Source organism: Felis catus, chromosome C2, assembly GCF_018350175.1.
Source record: "Felis catus isolate Fca126 chromosome C2, F.catus_Fca126_mat1.0, whole genome shotgun sequence".
NCBI classification, from domain to species: Eukaryota; Metazoa; Chordata; class Mammalia; order Carnivora; family Felidae; genus Felis; species Felis catus.
Genome location: NC_058376.1, coordinates 61,797,969 through 61,816,090, shown reverse-complemented (window position 1 = coordinate 61,816,090; position 18,122 = coordinate 61,797,969). Strand labels below are relative to the sequence as shown.

Genomic DNA, 18,122 nt, shown 5'->3' with positions numbered 1-18,122 from the left:
ATCAGTGTTGCCAAAACTCTGCTCCCTAGGCTTCCTCAGAGGGGCCTCTGGGGAAGGAGGGCGTCGTTGACCAGATGGATCTCTGAGCCTCCAAGCTGTTTGGCCACAATGGCAGCTTCATCTGTTTTATATATTTGGGATTCCAAGAAATACCTGGGACAAAAAGTTTCTGTGGCTAAAGAGAAATTAAATAAACAAAAAGGCTACAAAAGTTGTAAAATCCCCTTAGCCCTCCTAGTCAATGATAATTATCACCATCAGGCATAGCATGAAAAAGGATGAAAACTTTTCCCTGGGAGATTAAATAAAAAGGTAGTGAGGTAAACTGCAGACCCAGGATGTGCAAGCACTGGACAGTGCCTTGTGAAATCAAAGAAGAGAACTCATGAATGGCATTGAAGCAGCATCTAGGGAAACAGGAAAGGACAATACACAAGTACACTTATAAAACATATATGAATGCTCTCTCTCTTTCTCTGACTATGTATGTGTGCATATGTATATATATGCAACATATACCCATACACACAAACAACCTGGGGGAGGAGGAATTATTAGGGAGGTTACTATAGTGATTGCAGTATGGGACCAGATGGGGAATGAAGAAAAGTCTGAAATGATTTATTAAGGAGGGGATTTTCAAAAGAATTTTTGGAAGCAAAACATGGTTTGGCAGAATGGAGGAGAAAGAAAGCATTTCAGGTGGAAAAAATAGCACCACTAATGGTTAGGAGGTAATAAAAGCTTGTGTGTGTAGAATGCCCAGAATATTTTGTTAGCCCCTCATCTATTCTATCCTCTAATCTTCTTGTACCTACATAGGCCTGACCTGTGGACCCCCCACTGGAATCTAGAGAAATTCCCTTAGTTTCAGAGAATTTGGCTGAAATTGGTTTAATCGAACAACCCAGATTGATTAGCTCTTCCTGGAGTATGATAAAATAAATTATTGGCAACTTAAAAATTTACAGTGGCCTGACACTGCAGGTTTCTGGGTATATATCAATCGAGAACCCAGAGCCTTGATGCAGAAATGAACCCAGAGCCTTGATGCAGAAATGGTTTTCCACCCTGTTGAGGGTTCTCTCTCGAGAGCAGCCTATGGAAAAGTCTGTGGAAAGTGGAAGCAAAACCTATATGGCTAGATCACTAGGATGGAATGCAAATCCTCATCTAGAAATGGTTCCAAGTGGTTCCACCTATGTATGGTGGGTCTTCCAATGTTACACCATATCCCACCAAACCAACCCCTCTTATGTTGAATACTTGCTTCTCTCATCTACTCTCTCAGCCACCCAAACTACGCATGCATCTTCTCCACCTCCCACATCATTACCGAAATAAAAAATGTACAACTGAGAAAAGTGACTCATTTTTTTTTTTCAGCTGAAGTCTGCCTCATCTTGCCTTCCTTATGTTCATCCATTCCCTAAGCAGACAAATTATATTTCTTTGGTCCTTCCCAATTTTGATTTTAGAGTGAGCATTACCCCAAACTATAAATGAGATGTGTTTCCAAAGTTTGTTTTGCAAGTTAGCAGCTTGAAACTTAGAATATCATTTCCTGAAGAAATAAATTTGAAAGAGCGTTTAAGTTTTCCAGACCAAAAATGTATATTTAATCTCTCTATGTTATTTAGCTTTGGTTTAAAGGGACTTGGCTACTAATGACCATGGTTCATTCTTCTCCCTTCTTGAATCTCATAAGTATACTTACAAAGGAGGCAGACTAAATTGAAGAATATTTCTCCCTCTCCAGAATTCTAAAGAAGAGCCCATTCCTTCTCAGTTTCATTCCCCAGAAGGAATCCTATTTTTGTGTGTAAGAGACATAAGTTAGATGTTGATAACTCAATGATTACCTAGCCATTCGTTTCTTCATTCCCCTGTAAGTAAATCTACTAGTATCTTTCTGTTTGTTTATCAGTTTGGGGATAGGTACAGCAACATCAGACAGATGGATGCTTCTATAGCACACATACAGGGACCAGGAAAAACAACAACAATTAAACATGCACATTTTTTCTAACTAGAAATTTATTTTTTTAATATATTTATTTATTTGTTTGTTTATTTAGAGAGAGTGTACATGACTGCTTAAGTGGAGTAGAGGCAGAGAGAGAAGGAGAGAGAAAATCCCAAGCAGGCTCTATACTGTCAGTGTGGAGCCCAGTGTGGGTCTCAAACCCATGAACTGCAAGATCATTATGATCTGAGCAGAAACCAAAAGTAGGACTCTTAACTGACGGAGTCACCCAGATGGCCCTCTAACTAGAAATTTAAAAGAATGAAAGGAGAGGGAGAGTGCTTACATGAATATACAGATACAGGTCATATCATTAACAAAGACGAAGGATATAAAACCTCACCAAGATTCCTGTGGGTGCAGTACCAGAAGACATCAGTTTTAGGTACTAGGAAAGGGCTGGATGTTTAGCACTAGGCTTAGGAGGCAGATGAATGGGTTAAAAAGACTACAGCAGTATATTTTAAATGGCTACTTACCCTTAGCCCAGATCATAAGAAGTTCATAGTGTCAAGTATGGTTATCTTTCTGTCTATGTTGAAGTATCTCTCTACAAAATGGTGACTGTTATTTGCTGAAGCAACCAGCTGGCACCACTTGGGTGAAATCCAAGTCTGTGTAGTCTTAGCTCTGTGAGATATCTATTAGGTGCCCAATTAGAAACTGTGCCAGAGTGAGCAGATTCCATGATTGATCAGTGAAACTGGGTGACTTTTGCCTTAGATCTAACCAAATTTTGCTCTCACTTACTACTCACTAGACCCTGATATTTGCTCATTTGTGTAGGCTCCATTTACTCAACTTTTATTTAATGGGAGCCTAGTATGGGCAAAGCATTGAACTACAGCTACACATAGGCAATAAACGAAACATGATTACTACTTTAATGGAGCTCCTCGTATAGCAAAAGAGCCAGATATTCATGTAAATGAATATTTATAATAAAATCTGTTGCAAGTTGTAGCAGAGGTATATACTAACATAATAATGCAGAAAGGAGAAGATCATCATATCTGCCTGGAGGATGAGGGAATCTCCACAAAACCACTCTAGCCACATTATGTAAATAAATTAGAAATGTGTTATATAAAAAGAAGAGAAAGGAAGACATTCCAGACAAAAGGAACGGTGTTTAGAAGGGAGGGAAAGACGAAACAATATAGGTTATTCCATGAAATTATACAACTGCAATGGAGTGTAGGTTGTGAAGAGGGGTGGATGCCGAAGTTCAAAGAGATACACAAGAACCAGAAACTTAACAAATATTTTTAAAAGAATCAAATTAAGAGCAATACTAAAAGAAAATAAAAGAGGTGGGGTGATGTGTTAGAAGGTGACTTTCCGAGGGATGCCTGGGTGGCTCAGTCAGTTAAGCATCTGACTTAGGCTCAGGTCATGATCTCACAGTTCATGAGTTCTAGCCCTGCCAAATGGCTCTGTGCTGTCAGCTTAGAGCCTAGAGTCTGCTTTGGATTCTGTGTCTCCCTCTCTCTCTGTCCCTCCACCACTCTGTCTCTCTCTCTCAAAAATAAAATAAACATTAAAAAAGAAAAAAAGCAAGAGAGAAAGTGATTTTCCAGACACCACTCAGATGGATTTGCCACAGAAGGCCTCTCAAGTGAAGGCCAGAGAAAGGCCTTGAAAAAGGAATATGCATGATGAATTTTTTTTTTAATTTAAATGTATTTATTTAAATTCGAGTTAGTTAACATACAGTATAGTATTGGTTTCAGGAGTAGAATCCTGTGATTCATCACTTACATATAACACTCATCCCAACAAGTGCCCTTCTTAATGCCCATCACCCATTTAGCCCATCCCCCTACCACCTACCTCTGGCAACCTTCAGTTTGTTCTCTGTATTTAGAGTCTCTTATGGTTTGTCTCCATCTCTGTTTTTTATCAAATGTCCATTGACTGATGAATGGGTTAAGAAGATGTGAGATGCACACACACCTGCACACACACACACACACACACACACACACGCACGCACAATGGAATACTACTCGGCAATCAAAAAGAATGAAATCTTGCCATTTGCAACAATGTGGATGGAACTAGAGTATATTATGCTAAGCAAAATAAGTCAGTCAGAGAAGCACAAATATCATATGATTTCCCTCATATGTGGAATTTAAGAAACACAACAGATGAACATAGGGGAAAGTTTTAAAAACTAAAAGGCCAATAGTCTTGGCAACCAAGCATATATTTTATAAGTCTTGGTGATAATGAATTTGGTTTTGATTCTAAGTGGAATGGAAAGCTATGAAAAGTTTTTAAGTGGGAGAGTCACATGATCTTATAGACACTTTAAAAACAACTACTCTGGCTATTGAGGGGAGAAAATTATAAGGTACTGAGGTTAAAAGAAAAGAAATTAGAAAGGAAAGTTATTGCACTTGTCTCCATGAAAGATGAGTGGGTTAGAGATGACAGAGGAGATGGAGAAAAACGGAAAGAGCCAAGACATATTTTTGAGGTAGAGAGTGAGGGAAAGGAGGAATGAAAGGATATTTTGCTTTTTACTTATAGAAACTGGGAAAAGTAGTAGTATCTAGTGATACAAGAAAGATGGGAGGAATGAAGCAGGATTCTGTTTCCATTTAAATGACGGGATAAGAAAGAAGACATTGGAACAAGAAATGAACGATTTTTAAGGTATGTGGAGATTGGGGATCCTGTTGGTCATGAGACAAAGATTTCCAGTGGACAGTTAGATTTATAAAGCTCTAGGGCACATGAGGTAGTTTTGGCTAGAGAGCGTGGAGAATTTGAGACTCACTAGTCCATGTAGGAGTTGTGGGGATGAATTAGAAACTGCTGGAGTTTCTGCTGAGGAAGAACATGCAAGAATAAGGGTAAACACCTGGGTAATATCAAATTTTCAGTCAGTAGAGAAAAAGGTACTCAGAGGAGGGGGGGAGAGACTATGTAACCAGAGATGCAGTAGAGAAAAATCAGCTAAAATAGGTGTTATGGAAGCCAAGAAAGTAAAGAGATTCAAGACAGAAGATATATTTCATGGTTTCAAATGTCCCAGAGAGTTCACTCAAGATAGCTATACTTGTCTTTCTGAGAGTTTACTGAGACTTCTATTTGTATTATATATTACCTCAGAGTCAAATGCAGAGAGCTATTACAGAATAGATACCCAGATATCAATCAATATGTGTTTCTTGAGCCAGCCACTGGATGTGATAACTTCAAAGAGTTTACAACCAGTTTGGAGAAATCAGGTACATATAAATATACATGGTCAATTAAGTAAGACTCTGTTTAAATGAATGCTGAAGAAATGGGACAGGTAATATATGCTACCGAAGATCTAAGCAGGGAAGAAGTCACAGAGAACTGTAGTAGTCAGAAAAGTCTTCACAAATAAGAGAACTCTTGGTTCAGGACTCAGGTTGGGTGAGACTGAGCTAGGCAGAAAGAGGACTTTGCAAATAGTGGGAACGACAATGAACAAAAGTATAGGGGAAGTAACACTTAAATTCATATTAAGTCTGGCTGGGCTAGGATGCAAAAGTGGAGGAGGAGCTTAGCTATGGAACATGTTACTTCCTAAGCCGGAAGGCCTTAGACACAACTTAGTCTAATACTCTTGTTTTATAAAGGAGATGACAACCCAGAGAGATTAAATTTGTTTAAATTCACAAGCCTAGTCAATGGCAGAGCCTTTAAAAGGCAAGGCAAGAATAGGAGGTTGGTACCAGATTCTGAGGAGCCCCAAAAAACAATCATAAATAAATAAATTGGAATTAACCCTGTAAACAAAGAAATACCATTGACATTTTGAGAAAAAAGCGGGGTGGGGGGTGAAATGTAAGATTAACCAACAGGCAGAGTGCAAAGGCAATGCCAAATGCAAGGAATTTTGGTGACTCTCCAGCCTCTCACCTGGATCTTCTCATCTGAACCACAGAACACAAATACATGATCTGAGTGATGATTTTCTCCATTCTCACAAGGATGGTATGTAACTTGTGTCAGTCCAGATGCACAGGAAAGAGGTTAATTCATTATGTACAATCATGGGTCTTAGGGCTTGGTTGTCTTTTAGATGGTTGGCTGAAAAAGGCTATCAGAAGAAGGAAAGGACAGATGTGAAGGATACTGCAAATAGAATTTGGTGACTGATATTATGGCCTTTGTGAGGGAAGGAAGAATATTCCCATGTTATGAGCTGGGAAATTGGGAATGTTCTGGTATCACTAAAAGATATAGTAAAGGAGTTGGAGCTCTAATCTAGGGAGAAGATAATTAGTTTAACACGGGACTTTCTGAGGTACTAACAAAAAATAAAAGGAAAAAAATATTTTTAGTACCTGGAAATCTTGGATTATGGGAAAATTAAATTTTCTTTCGGTTTACCTATAGTTCTTACAGTTTGGATCTTTATGGATGGATTTTTACAGTATACCCAAATTCAGTCAAAGTAACAATATTGATAAAATATATCTAATAAAATAAACTTTGGTTTGTACCTGGGTCAGATTCCAATGTTGCTAGAATGGTAATGCAGAATTGTAGAGGCCTGCAGAAAAACGCTTAAGTATTGAAAGATATAGTCTTACATAAAATGGGACAATATGTGTGATGACAAAATTGCATTTCTTTTTTAAGTCAAGGATTGATAATTTCTTCACACTTAAGTGAGGATAAACCTGAATTTGGTCCTGAGGATGCTTGAGTATACTAAAGTATACTAGGGCCCAAACTTCTTAGATTCTTTCCTGAATACACATATTCTTGGGCTTATTATGGGCTTACTGCATCTTTCAGCTGATGTTCAGAAGTGAAGTCAGAGCCATCTGTGGTCATTAAAGTTCCCATGACAGTTTTTACTAGAAGGTTATGGCCCAATTCCAAACTGAGTAATTCTATTTTACAACTCCTCCTCCCTTTTCATTTATAGTCATCTTCATTTCCTCTTCTATACTGGTTTCACCCCAGAGGTGTAAGGTGTGAAGTTCAAAATGGAAGAAAGAATATGCAAGAAACGAGGTCTTCATGTTTTCCATACAGCTCTCAGTATTGAACACAAATCTGGCTGAGTTATCAAAAGTTACCACCCTGTGTCTTTCTCTTTCTTTCTTTCTTTCTTTCTTTCTTTCTTTCTTTCATTTGAGAGAGAGAGTGCAAGCTGGGGGTGGGGGGTGGCGGCAGAAGGAGGGAGAGAGACTCTTAAACAGGCTCCACACTCAGTGCAGAGCCCAATAAGGGGCTCCATCCCACAATCATGGATCAAGACCTGAGTCAAAATCAAGAGTCTGATGTTCAACCAACTGAGCCACCCAGGCACCCCCACCCTGTATCTTTCAATCAAAAGCAATCAAAGTGTAGAGGAACATTGAATTTATATTAGCATTAAAGACTTACTCAAATGAATACTAAATACCAACCTGATTTCTCCAGAGTAGCTTTCCCAGGTGATCAGAGTAAACAAGTCCTTGAGATTCAAGAGTTAATGAAAGATTGCAAAAGGTACTCTTCAGAAAAAAAAAAAAAAAAGTTTGAATATATCAAAACCCCAGGTCAGATCTGACTAAAGAAAAAGCCAACATTTTTTAAGTGAGATAATATAATTCTCTCCTTCCTTTTGAAAATCTCTGAAGTTCTTAGAAATATTAGTCAGATAAAACTTTGGAAGAAAAATTCTCCAAATGCCTAGAAATGGGGTAAGTTTACAATGGACTACTTAGAAAGTCTCACTACTGCTTTACATCTCTCAAATAAAATAATACCTTTTTAAACATGATTTGAAGAGAAAGAATTTGCAAGTGCAATGTCCACCAAATAATACCCAAAACCTATTTCCCTTCCCCCTTGAGAATCCTGTATGTAAGAGTCTGGATAGCCAAACTGAGCTGTCTCAATACATGTACCTAGACATTTAACTACAAGTTAATCATTAAGAAACTGAGAATAAGAAACTGAGAATTTTCTTTTTAAAGAAATTCTGTTTTGACTGGTGGGGTGGGGAGGTAAAGAAATAATGGAGACAATTGCCTATACTGGAGTCTGAATGGAATTGTGGAATGCATCTTTGCAATAGCTGTTAAGGATCCAACTTGGTGATTAGGAGGAGATTTGTACTTCTCAGTTTATACTCCAAGCAGGTAAATTGGTTTCTGAACCAAAGAAAAGTAACAGTAGGAAGGAGGATTTGAATTCTAATAGCTCCTACTCTAGCTAGTTCCTAGGCTAGTTGTGCCAAGAGATTCTGAAGCCCTTTCTTTCTTTCTTTCTTTCTTTCTTTCTTTCTTTCTTTCTTTCTTTCTTTCTTTCTTTCTTTCTTTTAATTTTTAAAAAATGTTTATTTATTTTGAGAGAGAGAGGCAGAGCATGGGCAGGGGAGGGGCAGAGAGAGAGGGAGACACAGAATCTGAAGCAGGCTCCAGGCTCTGAGCCATCAGCACAGAGCCTGACACGGGGCTTGAACCCATGAGCAAGATCTGACTTGAGCCAAAGTCAGACTCTCAACCGACTGAGCCACCCAGGCACCACTGAAGCCCTTTAGATTTAGATTCTGAAGCAGTCAATTTTTGCTTAACCTTTGGAGATCACTTTATTTATTTATTTATTTATTTTGCCTCATCTAGTTCTTTTATATAGTCATTAATGGGAAGATATTAGGGTCTTTCAAATATTCATTTAAAAATAACATTTTCTGAATAGTTATTGGAACTGGGTTTATAAATAATGGATGTAAGGCTAATTACCAAAATTCTACATTTAGAGCAAACTGGTGCATATGGAGACAACAGCTCAATATTTTAGAAAGTGCCAATTTGCTAAAAATAGATAAATATGATGATTATTGCTGGAATTGATTCAAGGACATTCAAAATGAGATGACTAATATCAAGGGGTAGCATTTCCCTGATACAAATCCAAGGGAGATGTTTTACACCCATTATTGCCCAATCCTTTCATAGAAATAAATCCCAAAAACTAAAAAAGAAAAATTACAGCAAAGCCAGCCCAGGTCAAATTAGCAAGAATATATGATAGCTGGCATTCCTCTTAGATAGGTAGTACCTGCCAGAGTTCAGCTCCTGGAAGACCTTGGAAACCCAGTGCTTATCAACTCCAGGTGTGGAGATTTGCCTTAACTTTTAATTTTTTTACATATAAAAACTCATAGGATCAGTTATCTGTGTGGTTGCTGCTTCCTTTTTGAATCATCAGTGATGACAACCCTACCAAAAATAGGAATATGCAATACAAGACAACTTGAAAGCAACCAATGGGGAAAATTAGTGATCCACCACATTTGAGATAAGTCTCTCCTGATCTGGGTAGCTACCCTATTTTATATATATATATATATATATATATATATATATATATATATATATACACACACACACACACACACATATATATATGCGTGTATATATATACACATATATGTATATATATGTGTATATATATATATACACACACACACATACACACATATATATATATATATATATATATATATAATCTTTCTCAGCCAATTTATTCTCTTACTAGATTCACAGGTGTGGGCTTCCACAAATTGTGTCTAAACCGTGTGACTTGGCCCTTCCTTCAATCAGAGATAAGTGGTCTATTGGTAACTAGTTGATCCAAGAAGGATCCATCATATTCATTCATTCTCAGTCTTTCTCTGTTGTGAGTATGAAAAGATGATATATATACACATACATGTATACGTGTATATTTATCTCTCATTTAGAATTTTGAATTGTGAGATAGTTAAGATTATTAGTAACTGAGTCTTTTAAATGCAGGGCTCCAGAAGTAAAGTCTATGAATTCCTGCTCTTGAGATTACCAGATCTAATCTAGTTTCCATAAGCTTGGCTATTCAACTTCTTAATTTTGTGTGATAGCTAGTTTCCCTTCCATAGATCCCTTTCATAGACACTTAAAGTTGATTTCTATTACCTGTAACCCATTAAAGTATACATAAATAATAGAAGTGTGTGTGTGTGTAAAGAGAAAGACAGAGAGACTGAGAGATAGAGACAAGAGAGAGACAGTGGCTAGCATGAAGGATTAAGGGGTGATACTGACCATTAATAAACTAGAAACATCATCAAAGAAATAATTGTTTCCCTCTCTACACCAACTTATTTCAAAATTAATAGTTAATATGGCTTTCTATTAAACTCTATATGAGACCAACATACAAAAGATTTTCCAAAATATGCACATTTTTTCTACATTAGACTTCTAGTCCTGGACAAACTTATTCAATTATTATACTTTAAAATATTTTCAAATGTATCCATATATTAGGAAATCAAATTCTTTGGGTTATAAAGTTCAATTGCTTATATGAGAATTGATAAATTTATTTTATTAAGTTGGTAACTTATGTCAGTCAATCAGGGACACAGGAAAACAGAAATGTCCTTTGTAGAGAACCTGAGAGTTTAAAAGATAATACATGGCATTAGAGTTGGGTTGGAAAAGGTTCAGGATGGCATATCACTTCTGGTCACAGTTAATAACTGATGCAATGAGGAATCTTGAAGCTGTATGAAAATGGTGCTCAGGGGATAATCTTTGAACCGTGCTTCCCCAAGTCAGGCTTCATCCCCATTTTCAGTCTCCCAACCAACCTCATATGCCTATTCTTCTGTCTGACTGGGCCCTCATGTGATGGATGTGAGCACAGCATGCCTTATCTTAGCGCTGAGAACCCAGTTTAGAAGTGAGGTGGGGGTGGGGTTGGGGATGAGGGAGAAGGAGCCAGCTTAGCAAATGGAGAAGAGAAGAAACCCAAATGTGAAGGAAAGATTAAAACAGGAAAAAATAAAAAGAAAAATAGTGGATATTTCTAAATGCATTTGAACTGATCCTTCGGGTTTCATGACAATTTGAACATTGGCTTATTTAAATTCTGTCACTGAAGTTGTTGAAGGAAATGATAACGATATACTATGCTTCCATCCATTAGCATGGTTAATATTTACTCTGGAGAATAAGAGAGGAGGGGTGGGAATGGCAGATAAATATATAGACACATTCTGTACAGAGAGCAAGGGTATCTCTTTGCAGAGAACCGTGAATACCGTGGGTTTCAGTATGTGGAATTCCTCAATTGATAATGCCTTCCACTTGACAAACACATTGTTCGCAAAACACTTTTATTTTTATCACTTTATTTTGAGCCTCACACCAACCTAGTAAAAAAGGCAAGGCAGGATTTGGGAGTGTTCTTTTTATGTGCCCACTACATAGATGGATAAACTGAGGCTCAGAAATATTAAGTTACTTACCCAAGGTCACACGACAAGCAATTGGCAGAGCCAGGTCTAGAACCCAGGGGAAGGGTTTATTTCACTACAAAGACATGAAACAGGACATTAAACAAAGAACATCTAAGAGAATAAGATCTGTAAATAATTAAGGACAGGAAATCTGGAGGGTCACACTCCCATACTATAACCTGAGTTCACTGCAAGTGAGCCACTCTGATCTAAGCAGACAGGAAAGGGAATTGTAACTTTGACCACAACCACCTTGTAAGGAGGACCAATAGAATTGAGTGTGCATTTACACAAAGCCAGCTCTGAAGAAGTCCACAGAATGGTCTTCTGTTCCAAAACATCTCCCCTAATGACCCATTATGGTATCTCTCCCTTCCTACTTTTATCAATGAATATTATTTATTGAGAAGCTACTATGTGCTAGACAAAGCTTAAAATATCTATTTTGTCTAAAACACCTATTTGGAAAGCTGGAAAGAACACTTTTTCTTGAAGTTCTCTTTTCATAGCTTCACACAAACACTAGCCTGGGCCAATGTCGCTTAATCAGAAAACTCCACCCGGACCTGAAGAGGAAGAACAAAAGAAAAACTCAAAGAAAGAGATTGAAAGAGATTGCAAGCAATGAGCAAGATATGGGATAAAGGTGTGGAGATTAGAAAATATTACCTAGCTTTAGGAGCTGAAGACCAACATCACCTATAAATCATTTTATCTTATTGCTCTTCTGAAGGCCATGCCAATTCAGTCAGAGAAAATATACTACATAGAGTCTGGCCAAGATCATGTTCATAGAAAGCTGTGATTGCAGTTTGCCCTATGGTAGCCACAATAGGCCGACTCCAGAATCCAAATCCCTTCAGTCTATTCAAATGTAAGACAAAGTTGATCTGATTCTCATTCACGTAACAGACATTTGAGGAGCTACTTACCATTTAACCCCCCTTTACCTCCATGAAAGATTTCCCTTTGTGGAACAGTATTCTGTGAATACTTCAGTGGGAAGGAAAGAAACCCAAAAGAAGACAAAATTGATTCTTGAACACAGGCCCCCCCCCCGAGCACAGGCCAACACTACATGTACTTTTGGAAGTTTGTGTATCAATGAAATAAATCAACTAAGTCATCAAGAGATTGAGTCAACATGTGTAAGTAAGCACTGTGGGGTCCTAAAGGAAGGATACTTGAAGATCCAAGATTGGTAACCATGTCTAACCTGGCACTATGCTAACCTCAGAGGGTGGACTAGTTTGCTGGGCTGGTGGTGGAAAAGGAGACTGAAGGGAGGTTTTCAAATAGTAACAGTTATAGTAGTTTGGAGAATTGCAATATAAATGGGCTCATTTTGTGCCTGCTTTCATTAAAAACTGATGGTTGTGCTACATATAGGTTAATACTAAGAATCAATGATGATTAGCTTCACCTTAAAATTGGATGCCAATAGATTAAACAAAAATCTACTAGTGGTTCCATCCATTTAGATATGCCACAATTTATGAAAGTTTGTAAGCCTGGTTTTGTATTAATTTAGGAAACATACAACGCACTGATAAAACCAGTTACTGTATGTATCAAACATTGTGATAGGCCTGGAAGTAGAGAAAGAATTAAGACTCCACCCAAGCAGCTCACAGTAGAGATGACAGTTTGGGAAAAAAAAAAAAAAAACAAATGCTATGTAGTAAAACAGGTGATATGATTGTGATGTTATAAAATATAGCATAGTCACAAATAAAGTGGAACTTAGGAAGGTCAAGAATGGCTTCAAAGAGCTAACTCTGACAGAGGAAATGTGAATTTTCCAGGCAGGGAGAAAGTGTCATGTCAGTATGTGCAAAGGCACCAAGGCCTGAAATGCTGACGTGGTGTCATAAGGTGTGAGCAGGTATTTGAGGATGTCATTGGAAAGGTAGGCAAGATGGGGGCACCTGGGTGGCTCAGTCGGCTGAACGTCCGACTTTGGCTCAGGTCATGATCTCACGGTCTGTGAGTTCGAGCCTCTCGTTGGGCTCTGTGCTGACAGCTCAGAGCCTGGAGCCTGCTTCAGATTCTGTGTCTCCCTCTTTCTCTGCCCCTCCCCCGCTCATGCTCTCTCTCTCTCTCTCTCTCTCTCTCTCTCTCTCTCTGTCAAAAATAAATAAACATTAAAAAAAATTTTTTTTAAATAAAAAAAAAAAAGAAAGGTAGGCAAGACTAGATCATGTCATCCATGTTGAGGACTTTATATTTTAGTTTACAGTTAACAAGGGACTACTGGTGTATTTCAATAAGGAAAATAAAATGACCAGATTTGCATTAGTTAAAGATTAAGTGTGGTGTTCTACGCAAGAAGAATTGGAGGAGACCAAGAGGGAGATAGGAAGTCTATGCAAGAAGCTATTGCCTTGGCCCAGATGAGAGGTAATGAAAGTCAGAACCAGGTTATTTGTGGTGGAGTTGAAAAGCAGAGGATGGATTCAAAAGCTTTTTACCTAGAATCAAAAAATTTATTATCTGGATGTGAGGATTGATGGAACGGACTGCCTCCAAGATTTCTCCCAGGTTCCTAGAACTCAGAAGCTGAATAGAAGGTATTATAGCATAAAAGTAGGAATCTACAGGAAGACTAAGTGGTACAACATAGAAGATACTGAGACTGGTTCTGTACATTATTGCGGTGTCTGGAAATACCTAGACCTAGTGATATCCATGGATTAGGTGCTGAGGAGAGATATCTATAGTCTACAGATTTGGAAATCACCCAGTGGTTAAAACTCCCAACATGGATGACATCACCTAATGTATCAATGGATGTGTCAATTAGTGTGTCGATGGATGCCATCTACTGGATCAAGATCATTAACCAGAAGATAATTGATATTTGGGGGGAAGAGAGTGAAAAAGCCAGCAAGAAGACTGAGAAAAGCTAATCTGAGAGGGAGGAGAGCCAGGGTAGCTGCCAGGGGAGACAAGTGAGGAATTTCAGGAAGAGGAAGGGACCACAATACAAAATACCAAAGAGATGTCAAGTAAGATGGAAACTGAAGAGCCACTTTTTGTGGTGTCTTTTTCAGAATATGAAAACAGAAGCTATATTAAAGTAAATGGAATAAGAAATGAGGAGTGATGAAGAAGAGGAATCACCCATGATCAGAAGGAACTGTTCGCTAACAATAGACACACAACAATCCTGACAAACTGGCAATTCCAAGCATCACAAAACTTCACAAAACTTGGAGAGAAAATTTTCTCACTTTTGTATTGATTTTGTCTTCACGTGAGTTTGGTTTAATCCCTACAGATACTCTTTAGGGTCAGGAAGTCGGGTTTTTGTTAGTTTGGTTTTATTTTTTATTTTTTAGACTCCATCTCATAGGAAGAAACTGAAGCTCAATATTATGTGATTCATTCAAGATCACAGAATCATTAATTGGAATACACTGAGGACTCTCAGCACAGTGCTCTTCCCAACACCTCAGAGAATGTTAAGCAGACTTCAATACAATTTTGCGGAGGCAACCTGACCACACTTCAAAAGGGAGAGCTGCCCATAATCACTTTTTTTTGCTGGACAACAGACACGTTTGGCTGCCTGAATGCTTCTATGATAGCTAATAAGGAAGTGAATAATTAAATGCTGTATCTTCTCTTGAGATGACCTGCTACGTGCATCATTTGAAATGTTCCTTTAATATTAGAGGAAGATTTTAGACTTATCTTACTCTCTCAATGAGAACAAGGGAACATTTGGTTAATATATATATATGCTCTAGTGTTGACTGATAGAACACCCCCCCCCCCCTTCTTTATGAAGCCAGGTAAAACTGAAGTCTGTGGATTAATCAGCCCCAGGCACAACACTGACAATTTCACCATGACGGAGGCAAAGGGAGACCCTAAGCCACTCTCCCTCTCTGAACAGGAGCTCTGCCCTTTCGAATAAAACATGAAAGGAGGTTTCTGTAGTTTTGCCAACTCAGCAAGAGAGAAAATTAACCCTACATTTTCTTATCCCAATTGCCTCCGCATGGGTGTGGAGGGGGGAACTGAGTTGCAGGCTTACAGCCTAAGGGCACAGGGCTCATTGTGAATGCACCCTGGCATGGGCTAGGAGGAATTAGAGTCACCAGATATGAACTCATTTCCAGATTTACCATGAATTTTCTAAGGTTCCCTGCAAGTCCAGATAATTTGGCAGGAAAAAAACAAAATGTCCTTAAATGATTGCTTCTTCTGTTTAAATTTGGATATGTGTGATAGAAATCACCATTAAAAAAAAAAAAACCAGTTTCAATTATATTAAGTAGAATGCCTCCATTTAATTAATTCACTTAGTCCCTGGGTGACACTGGGTGTGGCTCAGTGAGATTTAGGAGGAATCCAATTTATCACTAGGAGGAAGCGTCTGCACCAAGCGGCAAGGCGGCATCCTTCCACACCTTTCCAGCACTGCAAGGGAAAGGCGCAGTGAGGCTGGAATTCCAAACCACAGCTCACACTCTCTCAGATAAGATTTATTTGTTTTACGAGGAAAAAAGCAGATGTCGGTGGGGTTGAGAGGTGGGGGCCGGGGGTGGGGCTACTTGCTTGCCCCGGTATTCTTTACACTTAGATTGCAATTTAAAATCCTTATTTTTAAACAAAGGAAACACCTCAGTTCTCTGGCTTTGTGGACTCAGATCCCGTCTTGCAAGTTTTTCATCATCTGCAATATGCGTGGTAATTCAGCTATTTAAAGTTAGCCCCAAGATATTTGAAAATCACAAACCAATACAATCTCCAGGATTCTTTTATTTTATTCCTCCTCTGTCCACTCCTTTACCATCCTCTCATTGTCGCCCCATTCCCATTCTCTTCCTGCTCTAATATTCCAGAGTGGTAATTAATGGCTAATAAAGATCATTTACGCTTTCCTCTCACCCACTGGCCATGTATTACAACTCAGAAATCCAAGATTGCTTCTTTATGCGGCTCAAGTGGAAGAGGAAGGAAGTGCAATCCCTCCACCCCCTCCCACGTTTCTGCTGGATTTCATGGGTGTGGCAGAGTTTAGACCTTTGCAGGTTTTTGCCCTTGTTTTATTCCCTGTTAAGAATGAGGATGATGAATAGATGGCAGAAGGGTAAACACAATCGGGTTCTGCCTTGAATGATATAGGATCATTTCACGCACAAGCAGGAAACCTGTGTGAGACTTAAGTACTCACGCTATATAAATGCCAGTCAGTGTAGTATGGAGCCCACGCCCTGAATACACCATTTCCTTCTGTCTGATTTAATGGTACCCTAAATACTGACTTACGTGAATGATACACAACAGTACTCAAGAGGGCACATGACCATTTCACACAGAAGTACACATGTATGAAATGCATGGGTAAATACAATATCTATACCTTTCATTTTCTCTCTCGAATATGAATTATGCTAAGACACATGCGGGCATGTGGAATCTATACAGAGTACATGCATGACTGTTGTACATGGAGTATGCGGATGCTACACGCATTTACATGCGAATTTCTACAACTCCCTAAACACACAATTTCAGCTTTATCACTCTGCACATCCCAGTGAATGCTTGGGGCTGTTAGTGAGATAGAACCCAAGTAAAGGCAGCTGTCCCCTTTTTGGGAAGGGAATTCTTTTAGCTTCAATTCCCTTTCTAAAATTATACTTGGTTTCCTTTGTTGAAGGGGGTGTGTGTATACTTGTATGTGTATACATATGGTGGCAAAAAGTTATAAGCCGGTACATTTTTCTATCTGAAATTAAAGCTTTTCTAATGAATAGCATTGACTTCCTTAGGGCTCCGCCTTCCTAAATTTTATTTCCTCAGCTCACCAGTGGGGTAACCTCAGAACCTTTCCTTGACAGTGTGCTTAACCCAGCCACCTGTATCTATTGCATTTATGTATTAGAATGAAGGAAGACAAGGAAAGGAAATGTCCTGGTTTGAAAAATGAGCCAATGGAGGCATCAATCTCTGGAACCACAGAACATTTTAGGAAAGTGGTGCATGTAAGACTCTCATGCTCTTCTTCAAACACTCCTATAGGATCCACACACAGAACCCCTGGGGTACCTGCTTTATTTATTTATTTATTTATTTATTTATTTAACTTATTTTCCCCATGCCTCTCCACCCTCTGCACCCACTGATCTGCTCTTCTGCTTCTGTTTCCCTTCCCCTCCCTCTTCCTTCTCCATCCTTATCACCCCCCACCCCTCCTTCCAGGGCGATGGCTAAATGTGCAAAGCTGGCAGGCTGTTTCGTCTCCACTCCCCTCCACCCCCTTCGGATTCAGCGAGTGTATTACAAATTGCCCAATACCCAATACCTGTACAGGAATAATGCCCAAATCCTATCTCTTGCACCCCACCCCTAAGGCAATCAACCTGCAAAGGGCTTTTTTGACCCAGACGGCCTCCCTTCCCACGAGTATGCACACACACGCGCGCACACACACTTCCCCACACCTCACACCCATTTTTTTTTTCCCTCTTTCACCTTCGCCAAAATCACTCAAACACGTTCCAATAAATGTTTGAAAGCTTCATTTGAAGAATGCCAGGGCACTGCCGGTTGCTGCAGAATACTGAACTCGTCATTCCTCCCTACCTTCAGCCCAATCAAGTTTCTAAAATGTCTTTCAAGAAATAAGTGAGCAATTTGCCATAGAAGAGAAACCTGGGTAGTGGGGGAGGGAACGAGGGGACTCGGATTCTCGCTAATCCCGTCTGTGTCCCTCTTCCTGATGAAAATGAGTCACCATGCTTATTATCCAAAATGTGAGCCCGTCTCCGGTCACTGACAACCCCAGGAAAGATGCAAGGGAAG

General features: G+C 39.0%; 1 protein-coding gene across 2 annotated transcripts in view; it reads right to left on the bottom strand.

The window, feature by feature from the left end:
• GAP43 (growth associated protein 43) overlaps positions 1 to 18,122 on the bottom strand; it is a 127,147-nt gene that overhangs the window by 82,259 nt on the left and 26,766 nt on the right. The window lies entirely within an intron of this gene.